Below are 14,421 nucleotides of genomic sequence, written 5' to 3'. Positions count from 1 at the left end.
GCTTAAATTTCATATATTCATTATACATATTAGTCTTTTAAAATTAAAACATATTTGTTTTAGGTAAAATTATGATATTAAATTATATAAAACTTTGAAATTTTAATTAAAATCAAAAAAATCAATAAAAATCCGATTTAAATAAAAAAAATCTATTTAATTTTTTTAAACAAATCAAAAAATTGCCAACCCTGGTTCGATGCCAGCTTTGGAATGAAAACTCGGAACAGCTCCTTCCGAGTTGAGTTTGCAAGTTCTCTCTCCGTGTGTAAAAGGGGTATTCCCCTGAGTTATTTGGTTTCCTCTTTCCATAAAAACTTGCAAAGGTTTTTAAACAATAGTGAGTGTTGGGACGCTAGCGGTTATAATAATTAAAATAATCAGCTAGGCTAATACTCAAGGCACCACCTTAAGCCTAAGCCATCAAGCGACTTTTTAAGCCATTAATTCAGGTGGCCGGGTTACAACGCGTAGGAGGGTGGTGGCAGGCCCTTCATGACACGCGAGGCAACAGCTCCCTACACTAACTATTACCGTTAACCTCAACAAGTTTTTATGGAAGGGGAAACCGAAGAACTCGAGGGAAAACCACTTTCAACCAGTGGGGAGAGAACTTGCAAACTCAACGCAGAAAGAGTTGTTTCGAGTTTTCAGACACTGCCACCTAGGAGCAACAAACACAAGGAGAATGCAGCTAGCCTTTAAACACTCTAACGCGGTGTTGTGTACAAATTTCATTGGAAGAGCCTTTACGCTGAGCGTTATACGGAAAGGGGGAAGACAATTTCCGAATTTTCCCCTTTCCGACGGCAGCAGGCGCTAAAGCGTCTAACCAATGAAAACTGTACGCAAGAAAATGCACGACTTTTGGCGGGTTGCGTTCTCCTTGTGTGGGCAGTGCTGTGTTTGTTGCCCCAAAGTGCCACACGCTAGGATCGAACCCAATGCACGTTATAAACATCGCATTTTATTATTATTATTATTATTATTATTATTATTATTATTATATACAAATGGTGATTCAATGATTCAATACAAAATTTGTACGTTTCTCGAGGCTGGTGGATTTGTAGGTGACCTCAGTTCTATCTCACGAAATGATTGAAACCGGGTTGATTTTTTTGGTTATGTTTTTAAGTAAATTATGTAAATGACTGCACCTTAAGCGTGTTCAAATTGCCTCGTTTAGTTTCGCTCGATGATATTTACGGTTTTTGGTCGTTGCAGGTAAAATCTTGGAGAGTATGTCGGGTTTGATTCCCTTCTCGGCCTTGGCGGCTTTCGGCGAATGTGTGAACGTAGCTTGAATAAATTGGTGTGGTATTTATCGTAGCGTGTTTATCCGCATACTAAGGGTTTTCTCGACAAACCGCGCGACAGATATTATTCGTAGGCGAAGTCAAAGGACGGGCGAAGCAACAGATTGGAAAATTGCGGTTCCGCCCTCGCGTTGTCACGGCGCACTTCACTTTGGGGGAGTTGATCGCGGATTTAAAAGTCAATTATTCGCCGAAAGACAGACAAATATCTTGGCTAGTTTGTCGCGGGGAATTTCAATCGCTCTTTGTTAATTAGATATAGTGTTGTAAGTCGGAAAATTTTCCGCGGAAAATTACCGAGGCCTTTTTTTCCGGAAAATATTCCGTATTTTTCCGAAAAATATTAAAAACGTTTTCATTCCATGATTCGTCTAGAATATTGTTTGCAAATTTAAATAAAGCGGCATTTTCACCTCATTTTTTCTAATCTAAAAGTGAAACTAAACCTATAGACTAGTTTAAACTGGTCAACAATGTAACACTATTAATGTTGTGTAGTATGTTTACTGATATTAGTCATTTTAAATCGATAAAAAGTTTAAAACATTAAAAACCCTTGAAAAGTAATTTATGTTTAAATTTTTTATTTTTCCGATTTGCGGAAAATTTTCCGCAATTCGGAAAATTTTCTGGAAATTTTTCCGCATTTTATTTTTCCGGAAAATTAACAACCCTAATTAGATACTTTGCTGTCGCGGTTTCTAGAGTGGGAAATTTTCAAAATATACCGCCAAAAAATAAAATCGCATTCTATAATTTTTATGACCGTATTTTATAGAGGTCGGGGACGGTTAATCATTATCCATGTTTAAATTGAATTTTTTCGGGAAAAAATGTAAACAAAGAAATTTTCCGGTTAAAGGGAATATAACCTCAGGTATTTAGTGTGGAACACCAACGTTTACAGTTCTGGCCACTCTTGCCTTTGGAAATTTTAAAAATTGAAGGGGTCTTCCGTAAAGATGGCTTTGCGGGTTATATTCCCTTTAATATTTCGGAAAATGATTAAAAAACATGTATTTTTCGTAAAATTTTACGAATTTATCAAAAAAACAAACGGATAATACAGAAATATATATTACTCGATCCAAACATTTTGCGAATAATTTTGAGAGCTTTATCTATTGAATAAAAGTTAACCATCCCCGACCTCTCGTATTTTATCACCTTTAAAGATGGCATCAAAGGTCGGATGTTATTAGAAGTGGTTTATTACGCTTTGTCATGGCTAGATGTTATTGTTGGGGTCAGTAACGTTACTGTAACAAATTTATAAAAAGCTACGTAATTTTATTAAACTTTCATATTTTTCTTAAAGTTAAAAGTTGGCAAGTTAAAAGCCACAATAAATGCAACCAAAAGTAGTTAAACGAAGCAGTATATTATCATATTTATTACATTTTAAAATCTTTCTTTAAATTTATCTAATTTAACCTATTTTCTATTAATTGTAGATATTTTAAATTAAATTGATTGAAGCTGCCTTGGACAAAATATACTTTATTTTCCCATAAAAAAACATTTTGCTTATTGTTTTCCCTACATTTCCCTTTATTTGGCTTATTTTACCTACATTTCCCCTTTAGGCTTATTTTCCCTATATTTCCCTTTATTTTGATTATTATTTTCCATATATTTCCGTTTTTGGCTTATTTTCCCTACATTTCCTTTTATTTGGCTTATTTTCCCTACATTTCCTTTTATTTGGCTTATTTTCCCTATATTACCCTTTATTTGGCTTATTTTACCTAAATTTCCCTGTATTAGGATTATTACTTTCCCTTAATTTTACTTGCTTATTATTTTGCCTATGTTACCCTTAATTTTAAATGCTTATTACTTTCCCTATATTACCCTTTATTTGTCTTATTATTTTCCCTATATTACCCTTTATTTGCCTTATTTTCCCTATATTACTCTTTATTCGGCTTATTATTTTACTTACATTTCCCTTTATTTGAATTATTTTCCCTATATTACCCTTTATTTTAATTGCTTATTATTTTCCCTCTTTATTTTATTTTGCCTATTTTGTTTTCTATATATTCCTATAATTTGCCTTTAAATTCTCTATTTATTCTATAAGATTCCCGGGTAATATTTTCCCTGATCACCCTGCATTATAAATTTTCATTTTAATTAGAGGTAAATTCACTTTCAATTTTCGTTTTATAAACGCGACATCTTTCAAAAGGGAAAGTTTCCCACGATATCCCGAAAGGGGGGGGGGGGCTGGAAAGAGGTTGTGGGGGGTAAAAACATAGACATGCCACAGAAAAATACTTATTTCACAAAGAACTGGCGATCGTATAAAAAAGAGAGTAGGCGTGGTAGAGCGCGGTAAATCATTTTTACTCTCCATGTCCAATTTTTCCCATTTTCACACAAAAAATAACCGAAATAATGGGAAAACAGGGGGAGGGTGGGGCGAGTTTTAACAAGATCTTAGCGCCCCAGAGTGACTCACAAAAAAGACCCCGAAAATTAATTAAAAGAGGAGATTCGCCAATGTCAAAAAAATCCGAAAAACGATTCTAATAACAAAAGAACTATTCTGTAGCGAGAGGAAAATAAATTAATGACGTCTGGACGCAGATTTCACACCGCTTTCAATCAAATTTTAAATTTTTTAGGACAAATAGTCTTAAAAATTTCCTATTTTTTTTAAATATAATCTTATTTATTTAAAATTAAAGGATTTTATAGGCTTATATATGCTATTCCATTACAAAAAAAAACTAAATCTATATTTAGTGAAATAAATCTTAGGTTTTCACTTAAAAATAGAAACAATTTAACCATTTCATCACAAAAATATACTAGTAGCTAACCATGTTAACAATAAAAAAAGTATAGAATAGAATAACTTTGTATTGGAATTTATCCTTTAGCTAAATCTAACAATTTAACTGAGTGGCGGGAATTGAAATGGGCAAAATATCAAAAATATAGGATTTTATAGGACTTTTTGGGGATTTTGCTATAAATATAGGATGTTATAGGAATTATAGGACCTTTGGGGGCCCTGCGTATTATCTAATTACGACACTACACGTTTCGCCATTGTCCTATATCGTAAGAAATATTATTCATACTTTAGTATTTCATTGAAATTATCGTCGTGGTTAATAACCGGGATAATAAAATTGCGTTATTATTTCTTTATAGCTCTCTTGCAAAATGTTAAATGACAAATTGAAAGCGTCAAAGGGAGAATTCTTACTATTTAATTTATTTATACAAATATTCAATTTCTATGGAAACACATCCAACGAAAATGGGCATTTTTGTTTGCGCGAAAGGTCGACGTGAAAGAAAAGGTTTCTGTCCCTGTTTTACGAGGCGACGAGCCAACCGACCGGAACTGGACCAGTCACCTTTTTGTCGGCCCTACGACTGCGTTTCTTCGGACATAAATATGTCTGGTTGACGGAACAAAGCGGGAAGCCAAAAGTCAGTCGTCAAGACAGTGCCACCGACACTGCTGCCATCTAGAGTTATCATTCAAGACGTTCCAACACCTTCGACTCGCTATCCAGCCGTTAAAGAACACGAGGTAATAAAACAAGACGGACACCAATATAAAGCCAGCTTCACACTTACCCCTGAAATTTTCAAGACATGCGGGACTTGCCACCACCCTCCTACGCAATGTAACCCGGCCACCTGAATTAATGGTGCCTTGGGTATTAGCCTAGCTGATTATATTCGTATTAGATAACTATTTTTCCAAACCAGCGTGAGAAATCGCTTCGTGTTGGTTCGGGAAGAAACTCGTTCAAGTCGGTTCGCTTAGAATCACTTCCGAAACGACAAGGCAAATTGCTCGTATTTTCCAAAATATTGGGAATTAAATTCTAAAATATATCAAATATTATTACGGTATGTATAGTAAACATGATTAACTAATTGTTTTGGGATACATTTTAGTATTTTCAAAATTCTGTTCATAAATTTGAAATTACATTAAGCCTTGGCTATAAGCGAACCAGGGTGAAGCGATTTAATAATAATAATAATAATAATAATAATCAGCTAGGCTAATACCCAAGGCACCACCTTAGGCCTAATTAAGTCATCGAGCGACTTTTGAAGCCATTAATTCAGGTGGCCGGGTTACAATGCGTAGGAGGGTAGAGGCGAGCCCTTCATGCCACGCGAGCCAACAGCTCCCTACACTAACTATTACCGTTAACCTCTGCAAGTTTTTCTGGACAGGGGAAACCGAAGAGCTCAGGGGAAAACCCCTCTAACCAGAACGGAGGCGAATAGGAAAAAATTTCAACCCATCAAAACCATTCCTAGACGAGGTATACCTGTAAATATCACTAACTTAATTTTATTAAAATATTTAACCAGTTTAAAGACAGTTTTACAATTTTGACCATTTACTGCCATATAGCGGTTAAATTCAGTACTAAAACGAACATTAGAGTTCTTATCTAATCCTTATATAATTAATCAGTTTTTTCGAAAGAGATTTGGTTCCAAATCATAAACATACCACAAAGATAACGAAATAGAAGGCGCAAGTTAAAAATCTAAATTTCACCCAAAAGAATAAATGTTTTAATTTTTTTAGATGCAATAGAAAAATCTGTCAAATTCAGAGAAGCGTAACATACAAAACGACGTATTAATGCGCCGCGAGAAAGGAAACCAACAACATTTCGAAACCTGCAAGTACAAAAAGCCATATTTCCACATCTTCGGCAACGGAGAGCGACCGAATGCTACGCGATAAAATACTAGATATAAATTCCCACTTCAATCGATAGAGGAAAGTGAACGTTTTTGTCAAATAAAAAGTCGTTCTGGGACTATTTTTACTAGCGTTCCCCCCCCCCCCCCCCCCTAAAAAACACGAATAAGATTCACACCAAAGATATACACGAAATAAAATAAACTTTCGTTCTTTTGTGGATGGACGCATGATTCACGAAATCTTTATTAAAAAGATTCATAACCGGAATCAAGCTCCAACGCTGAGATAATAATAATAAAAATATTGTATTCCTTGTTCTTTTTGTACGTTAAAATTACTTTTAATTTACGGTTTCATAACATTTCACCTCAAATGAATTTTTCGTCTCACAAGGCTTGTTAAGAAGGGGAGGGGGAGGGGGTTGGAATCAGTCTAGCGTTGCGACAGTGGAGACGTCGTGGGTGGAACTTTTAACAAATTGCGGTCGTGTTTTTCATATTTTTCTATTCTTCCAAAAAAAAGCCAGGAAGAAGCTTCTATTCAGAGATAAAATTTTATATATTCTCACGGCAACGAACCTAGTTAGGCCTGCAAAGTCTTACAGAAAAATAAAAATAATTAAAGAAGTATTTTATTTTTAGCCGTTATTTCGGCATTATACTAGAATATTGATTGTACGACAAAACGCTAATTTCACTGATTTATTATTTTAATGTTTAACACTAATCAAAAACGTACGAATTGCTTTAATACTTAATACCAACTATTTAACTATTTGTTATAAAGCAAAAAATAAAAGATTTAATTACAGTTGCGTAAACTAAATTAATTCAATTTCACTTTTTATACCCGTTTTCTCAATAATTAAAGGAAGTTCTCCAAGTCGATATATAACAGTTGCCACAATATTATCAGATTCAAATTCCCTGACCATTTTAAGTTATTTTAACTGCTTTTTTAAGGCCAAAATATCAGAAGTTAATAAATTTAATCGATTAATATTTCAGTACAAAGTTATTTCAACGTTAAAAAACCTTTCAAGGATCTAAATAATAATAGCAGAATTTGCCATAGATCTAAAGTAAAATTAGCTTAAAAAAGTGTCAATATTAAAGGGAATATAACCTCAGGTTTTAGGTGTGGAATACCAAACTTCGACCATTTCCCGCTCCCTTAGATATTTTTGGCGCTGTTTAGTGACTTCCCGCCAAAATTAATTACATGAAAAACATAAAAAACGACTTGAGGTTATATTCCCTTTAAGCGGAATTTTCCGACTTTTTAGGCCCATTTTTAAATTCCCCGACTTTCCCTGACGTGTCGCAACCCTGTATAATTAAGAAAATAGAGGTTTTTCCACAAAAACTAAAACTGGGTGTACTTCTTGTGACTTACGAGCAAAATAGAATGTTTATCTGAAATTATAGCAATAAAAAGTAGAAATATCTATTTGGAAACGATCATGCTAGCTAGCCTCGAAGGCGGATACGTTCTTAATAATACCCAGCCTATTATGGTTAGCCCTTTCACCTCGCAGCAAGAGAGGCCGGGTTCGAACCTAGCTTGTGGCACTGGGTGAAAACTTCGAACCACTCACGCGTTGAGTTTGAAAGTTATCTCCCCACTGGTAAAAGGGGTTTTCCCTCGACCTCTTCGGTTTCCCCTTCCATAAAAACTTGAGGTTAACGGTAATAGTTAGTGTAGGGAACGATTTAAAGGCATTAATAGTAGTTGATTATCATTAATTAAATTAATTTAGCTTTATTTGAAAAATCATCGATAACTGTCTACGGTTTCTCAGGTTTGCCAGAAATACCGCCAGGTAAGGTTGATCTCCAAAAGTTTTTGTTCTCGAAAACTAACCAGACGACGAGTTAAGGTCTAACTTAAGGCGGAAAAACCGGGTTACTTCAATCTACATTATAAAGCCCTTAAAATGTCCATTGAATATATAATGCCCCTGGGGCCCTGGCTCCTAATATAAATTATAAACGTAATAACAGAAAAGTCTATAGATTATATACGGTAAGAAAAATATAAAATAAATTGGGAGGACCTTTATAAAAATCTCTTAAGGTCTTTATTTTTCCGCGGTTCAAGTTTGTCCCACGACATCGGCGACCGTACTGGTTGAGCACTTCGTTTTCGAGGCGAAATTGTTGCCAAAATTATATTGTTCGCGGCTGCTTCGGGGGCAGATATTTTCGGGTAGGATCATGAGAAAGCAGTCGAAAATGCGCCCCATTATTTTGGCCAGTTTTCGGACAATCGCTAATTTTCTTAGTCGATGTAATTGTACAATTGCTCTCTTTATATATGGTTCTTTATTTATAATTCGCGAAATGATGACACTTGGCATTTTTATATCTTATAGAACGTACTTTCTCACGAACTCTTTTGGCTATTTTGAGGTCAACACTACTTGAAATTACGTATTATTTTAAAAATTTACAATCAAACGAGACTATGAACCGTAAAATGCGCTCATTCCTATGGCTTCATAAATAACGGAGGTTTTAATTTTAGTATTATAAAAATATAGCATTATTTTTGAATCAAGTTCTAAGGTGACATTTTCTTTTGAAGAAAGCGGGGAAGGCGGGGGGCGTGGTTTTGCTTCCGGGAATCACGGAGCACAGTCTGTTATTCTTGGGACATTTTGGTTTTAATATATTATGGTTATTTTTCCAAACCTACCATATACACTGAGAATTATGTCACTTGTCTAAGCTACTGATTAGCCAAATAATCCTTTTCACTAGCGTAAACTTTTTTAAAGATAGTGCTGGTGATAATTCAGGTTTCAAATTATTCGCATTAACGTTCAGATCTTATCATATCAGTTGATATGGTAAAAATGCATCCAGACGTTGCACTACCCGTTCGATTTGCCATGGCAACCGAAAATGTTTTTGACCACTTAAAACAAAACTAAGATTTTTTTCCTTATTTTACCCCAAAAATGTTCCAATTTACCCAAACTTGATGAAATTTACCTAAATGTGGTCCAAGTTACTTATTTCGTGATTTTAAATTTTTTAAAAAATTTCGTGAAACCAAGAAAATCCCATGCTTTTTTAAATGGAAATTTTTTGTTGTGTTCAAAAACATTTTCGGTTGCCATGGCAAATCGAATGACTAGTGCAACGTTTTCTTTTTTGGAAATTTCATATCTCATATAGGTTTACATTACGCCCGACTTTGAACAAAATCGGCAATAAACACCTCGGGTACTCTCCTTATAAGATTAATTCATTGCAAATCGACAGACAAAAATGTTCGTTACGGTAAGAGAGGGAAGCAAAACTGTTTTTGCTACCGAGTGTAAGTATTTACAAAACGGATTAAAATTAATCCAAGTGATATTGTTAAATTTATTATATCAAATGTTTAAAGTATAAAAGTATTTCGTTTACTTAACTAGTCATAAGAGAAGATGATTTAAATATTTAAAATAGCGAAAAGTTTAGTACGGTCTCGATGATGTTTAAAAGTTTATAGCCTTGTGAAGTAAAGCTTAACATTTCATTGACAGTCACAGTAATGGACCCGGTAAAGATTGTTGTTTATCATAAAATACTAGCAAAGTAAATATCTAAGTATTAACAATACTTTCACAGAGTTGATATGAGTATTGCAATAATAATTCATTTAATTAGTATCGAAAATAAATTAAACTCAGTTTGAGCTCCGATGTCACTAAGCCTAACTAAGCGAAATTGACGTAGAAAAGACAGTGAAAGCACGTAGTAATAATTTATGGAAAGGCCTATGGTTTTCGAAATTTTTATTTATTTTGATTTGCTTCCACTAAACGTATATAAGTACTGAATCTGGTAAAAATAATTATAGCAGATGGTTTTACGCGCAGGACTAATTCAATAAAATTTCCTGCATTCGTGTTTCTCAAGTTTTTCCACAAATTAAATGTTTTCATTTAGAAAATGTCATTAAATCAATTATAGCTGGAAGACCTTCGCCCCGACAAACTCACTGAAGAAAATAGCCTCTTTCTTACGTTTTAGAAATCTCAAAACAAAAGAATTGGACGAAAAAACCCCAACATTAAATATACGCGAGGGTAAAATGCCAAATACTTAATTTACCGCGCTCATTTACCTCAATTTTTACCTTCGTGTCAATTTTTTGCTTCAGGCATTATAGGTCGAAGGTGAAATATTTTGCCTCCGAAAATTTCCTCGTTGCAATGATAAAAAAAAACATTTTCCCATTTATAATAAATTACAATATTTGCCAACAAAAATTTATTTTCGTTTTACGGGCCAGCTAGAAACAATGAAATTGGAAAAACGATGAAACAGGGAAAGAAAACGTGGCCGCGCGGGTCACAGTTCAAGTTCGTCCCTGCGAAAGCGGTAATAAAAACGCTCGCGGTAATTTTCCCCTTATTTATTCGAAGACGACATTTAATTGACATTGAAGGAAATAAAATTATTTCTTCTTTATTAAGACAATTTTGGATTTCCTAATACGCTTTTTATACAAGGTTTACAAGTATTTGGGAAATTTCTCAGGGTTGAGTTTTTTATTTCTTTTAAAATAACCCATTTATTTGATTTAAATATTTCTTGCTTTATTGATTTTTAAAATATTTTTCTTGAAAACTGTTTCAAAGAATTTAATGTGATGTAATATAAAATGTAACGGAGTTGTTCAATATGCTTTTTTTTTTCAAAATGCAAAATGTAGAGTGCAAAATACTTTCTGCTTCACGCAAAATGCAAAAGCAAAGTGCAAAATACTTTCTCCATAACTCAAAATGCAAAATACAAAATGCATTTTGAAAATGGTTTTTCAAAATTCAAAATGCTTTTAGAAATGCAGTTTATTTTTACCACTCAAATAGTTAACATAATTAGTTTGTAATTATTAGTAATTCATTATTATTATTAATTAGTAATTATAATAATAATTACGTAGAGATTTAAAAACTATCCTCGTAGCCAGTGTGGGAAATAAAGTGGTGGCACTGTACGAATGTTCGTCTGCTTCTGAGTAAGTGAGTAAGTGAGTAACTGAGTGTCGCCATCTATGATTACTTGGGAGTAAATAGCAGACAAACTTTCTCTACAAGAGCTGCAATGAGGGTACTAGAGTAAAAACATTTTGAAAACATTTTAAAAATGTTTTTTTTTCACATATCAAACTCACAAAATGCAAAATATAAAATGCAAAATAGTTTCCTAAATGGTATTTTGCATTTTGAACAACCCTGAAATTAATTATAGTAATTTAGTGTGCTTTGATTTGGAATTGCCAAAGAAAATATATTCAGAAATACATTTTTAGAGTTGGATAAATGTGAATGTTTTCAGTGTTATAGTGATTAATCTGCGAAATTGCGAGAATTTGGAAAGTAGCCATCGAATATAGTAGGTTTCAAAATTATTAAAAGCGATTAAATTGAAAAAGGGAAATTATTAAAAATTGTTTCTGGAATCTGCACGGGCTCAACGCGAAGGTTCATTATTTAAAGATAAAAATATTCCACTATTGTAATAATTAAGGTGAACGTTGAATTTTACATTATATCCCAATTGTGTCCTTCAGCTTTCAATAATAAAATTCAGTTTTACATTTATTGCCATTACGTCTTGAAAAAAATTTATTTATTTATTTGTTAATATTTATTTCGACAGCCTAAGTCAAAGACTAGAATAAAAAGTAGCGTTCATTTCAATTTCCCAAATGAAAAAACAAAGCAGAGAACGATTGAGGTCAGTGACTGGATAAACTTGACCTCTTGAAAAGCCCCCCTCTTTCCAAAATACTCATCTGGTCCCAAAACGTGGGCGACAAAAATACGGGGTTGCGTGCATGGCGTAAAGCGTTACCACATGTTTGGTTCTAAAGATTCTCGGGTACCCCGACCTTACTTCAAATATCAAATATTTTAAAACGGGAAGGGGGGCAAGAAGTGTCAACGGCAGCCCCCTGTCCCCTTCCGAGTGAGGGGCGTACGATAATAATAACATTATAAAAAAATTAAAGAGAAAAGAGAAGCTCGAATCGGAAGGGTGGGAATTTCGTCGATTTTCGGAAGTCGAACTTGGGATAGAGTTTATGGACTTGACTGTTTTTCTAAGTACAAAGCGCGTTACCAAGCAGGCCGCGGGGCTAATTGAGCGTGCTAGGAGGATCTCGGATCCTTTGTTCGCCGTGATATCCCAGGACCTCTCTCCTCTCGGGGTGAACCCCTTACACCCACCCCACCGGGTCCATTGAAAAACCGAGCTCGGCCCTCCAGTCGCGAGAAATTCAAAATACTATTTTTGATAATGCCTATTAAATGAGCGATTATATTAACACGACTTTATAAGAAAACCTTATCTTTCAACTCGCGCCGTATTGTTCGAAGACGTAAATAGGCATGATGACAAAACGTAGTCCCTTCTAGCCTGGGACGGTAGCGACCCGGCCGCGACTTATAACAATAGATTCAAATCGCGCTAAGTCGTCCCCAAAATTACAATCAATTGTTTCTCTTTGGAAAATATATCGCGTGTATATTATTATAAGCGTATAGATTCGGAACTAGGTAGTACCGGGGTACCTCACCTGCCCCCAAAAATAAACCCCTCCGCGTCCGAATCGCCAACGTAATAAATATTTTTATATTAACAATCATTAGTTTACTTATTCCGATTGCGTTTCAACGCCAGTTGAAATAAAAAAGCGAAGATTTTAATCTTAGTTTGCGTATAAAATAAGGTATTTTAAATTTTTTATTCACTTCCTGTTTTTGAAATTCGGGTAGTATTTTGATCTACCGTTATGCAAAATAACTTGTGAAAAGACTTACCGAATTCCAATTAAGGAAATCCAGCACAATTCATAATCTCGATCACGGTCATAATGGAAGAGAGAATGCTCAAAATCTACAAGAAAATTAAAACACACGAATTAAATAAGGAAACACACTGAAAATTATAACAAAAATTACTTAATTATAATCAAGACATCTATAATAAGTGTTTCCATAAAAACAATAAAAAAATAACTTTTTTCTCGGCGTCACGAGCTTAAAATTTTTAATACTTTATTGTCACGCGCGTGTCGCACGTGGACTTCAAATTCCAAATTCTTTATCGACTAAAGCGCGTGCTATCTCACTAGCTGCTAGTGACATAGAAAAACAGAGTTGCCAATATATTCTCAGATTCAAATTCCTTGACTTTTCCCTGACTTTTTAAGGCCAAAATTATACAGTTTTCAATTTTTACATTTATCAGAAGTTAATAAATAATTTAATCAAATTATATATCAGTAACAAAGTTATTTCAACGTTAAAAAACCTTTTATGGATCCAATTAATAATATCAGAATTTGCCATTGATCTAGAGTAAAAATACCTTAAAAAAGTGTCCAGATAAAACTGAATTTGAAATTGGTATAAAACCAATTCCTTTTTGGTTGGTATTTATCATAGTTTAGTAACCTATTAGTTTCCAATGATCAACGTACAAAAAATAGAGGTTATCAAAAATTAAAGGTCGAAATTGGTATGAAACCATTCAATTCAATTACTTTTTGGTTGGTATTTATCATAATTTAGTAGCCAATTAGTTTCCAATGATCAACGTACAAAAAATAGAGGTTATCAAAAATTTAAGGTCGAAATTGGTATGAAACCATTCAATTCAATTACTTTTTGGTTGGTATTTATCATAATTTAGTAGCCTATTAGTTTCCAATGATCAACGTACAAAAAAATAGAGGTTATCAAAAATTAAAGGTCGAAATTGGTATGAAACGATGCAATTCAACTACTATTTGGTTGGTATTTATCATAGTTTAGTAACCTATTAGTTTCCAATGATCAACGTATCCAAATACGAGTTAAAAATTAATAAAATATCGCGATAGCAATCCTCTATAAATCCGATTAGCAAAACCGAGAACTAGCATCTTCAATTCATTTGGTAGGTTTCCGTAGTAGTCATCGTCAGCCTAATTGGCGATGAATGTTAAACGACGGCAAAGTGAAATGCCCTGGACAGGGGTCAATTTCGATAAAAGGCGGTGAAATGGGATGGCGTCGGAAGATACGCCGAAGAGTAACGAGAAAGGGGGCTTGGCTGGGATGAAAGGAGGAGACTCCCACGCATTTGTCACTCGAAAGCGAGCGTTCATGGAGAGAGATGGAGGGTTGAAGGAGCGATATTTCTCCGTCATAACGCTCTCATCACGACCGCAATCTCAAGACGGAGCGCGCAAGGAGATAGATTATACCAGAAGCTACCACTGGGGGTCACCCCTAAAGAAATCTCGGAAAGGCTACCTCGTGGGCGTACGAACATACGGACATTTAGTTAAGAAAAGTATAAGAACACGAGGTACCGGCAAACCTTATACAGGGTTGCCACAAAATTTTCA

The 14,421-nt window shown here is 34.3% G+C and overlaps 1 protein-coding gene across 3 annotated transcripts in view; it reads right to left on the bottom strand.

Annotated features, from left to right (window-relative positions):
* The window catches only part of LOC149925009 (zinc finger protein castor homolog 1-like), a 184,019-nt gene that overhangs the window by 55,405 nt on the left and 114,193 nt on the right, over nucleotides 1-14,421 (bottom strand). For all 3 annotated transcript variants that reach the window (XM_090161350.1, XM_090161349.1, XM_090161352.1), the window contains one exon: nucleotides 12,848-12,923. The gene's annotated coding sequence lies outside the window, so the exon portion shown is untranslated. The remainder of the gene's footprint in view (nucleotides 1-12,847; nucleotides 12,924-14,421) is intronic.

The sequence above is a fragment of the Leiobunum rupestre genome, chromosome 10 (assembly GCF_980474605.1).
Source record: "Leiobunum rupestre chromosome 10, qqLeiRupe1.1.hap1, whole genome shotgun sequence".
Classification (NCBI taxonomy): domain Eukaryota; kingdom Metazoa; phylum Arthropoda; class Arachnida; order Opiliones; family Sclerosomatidae; genus Leiobunum; species Leiobunum rupestre.
The sequence above is the reverse complement of the archived record's forward strand: the minus strand, read 5'-3'. Positions and strand labels throughout refer to the sequence as shown.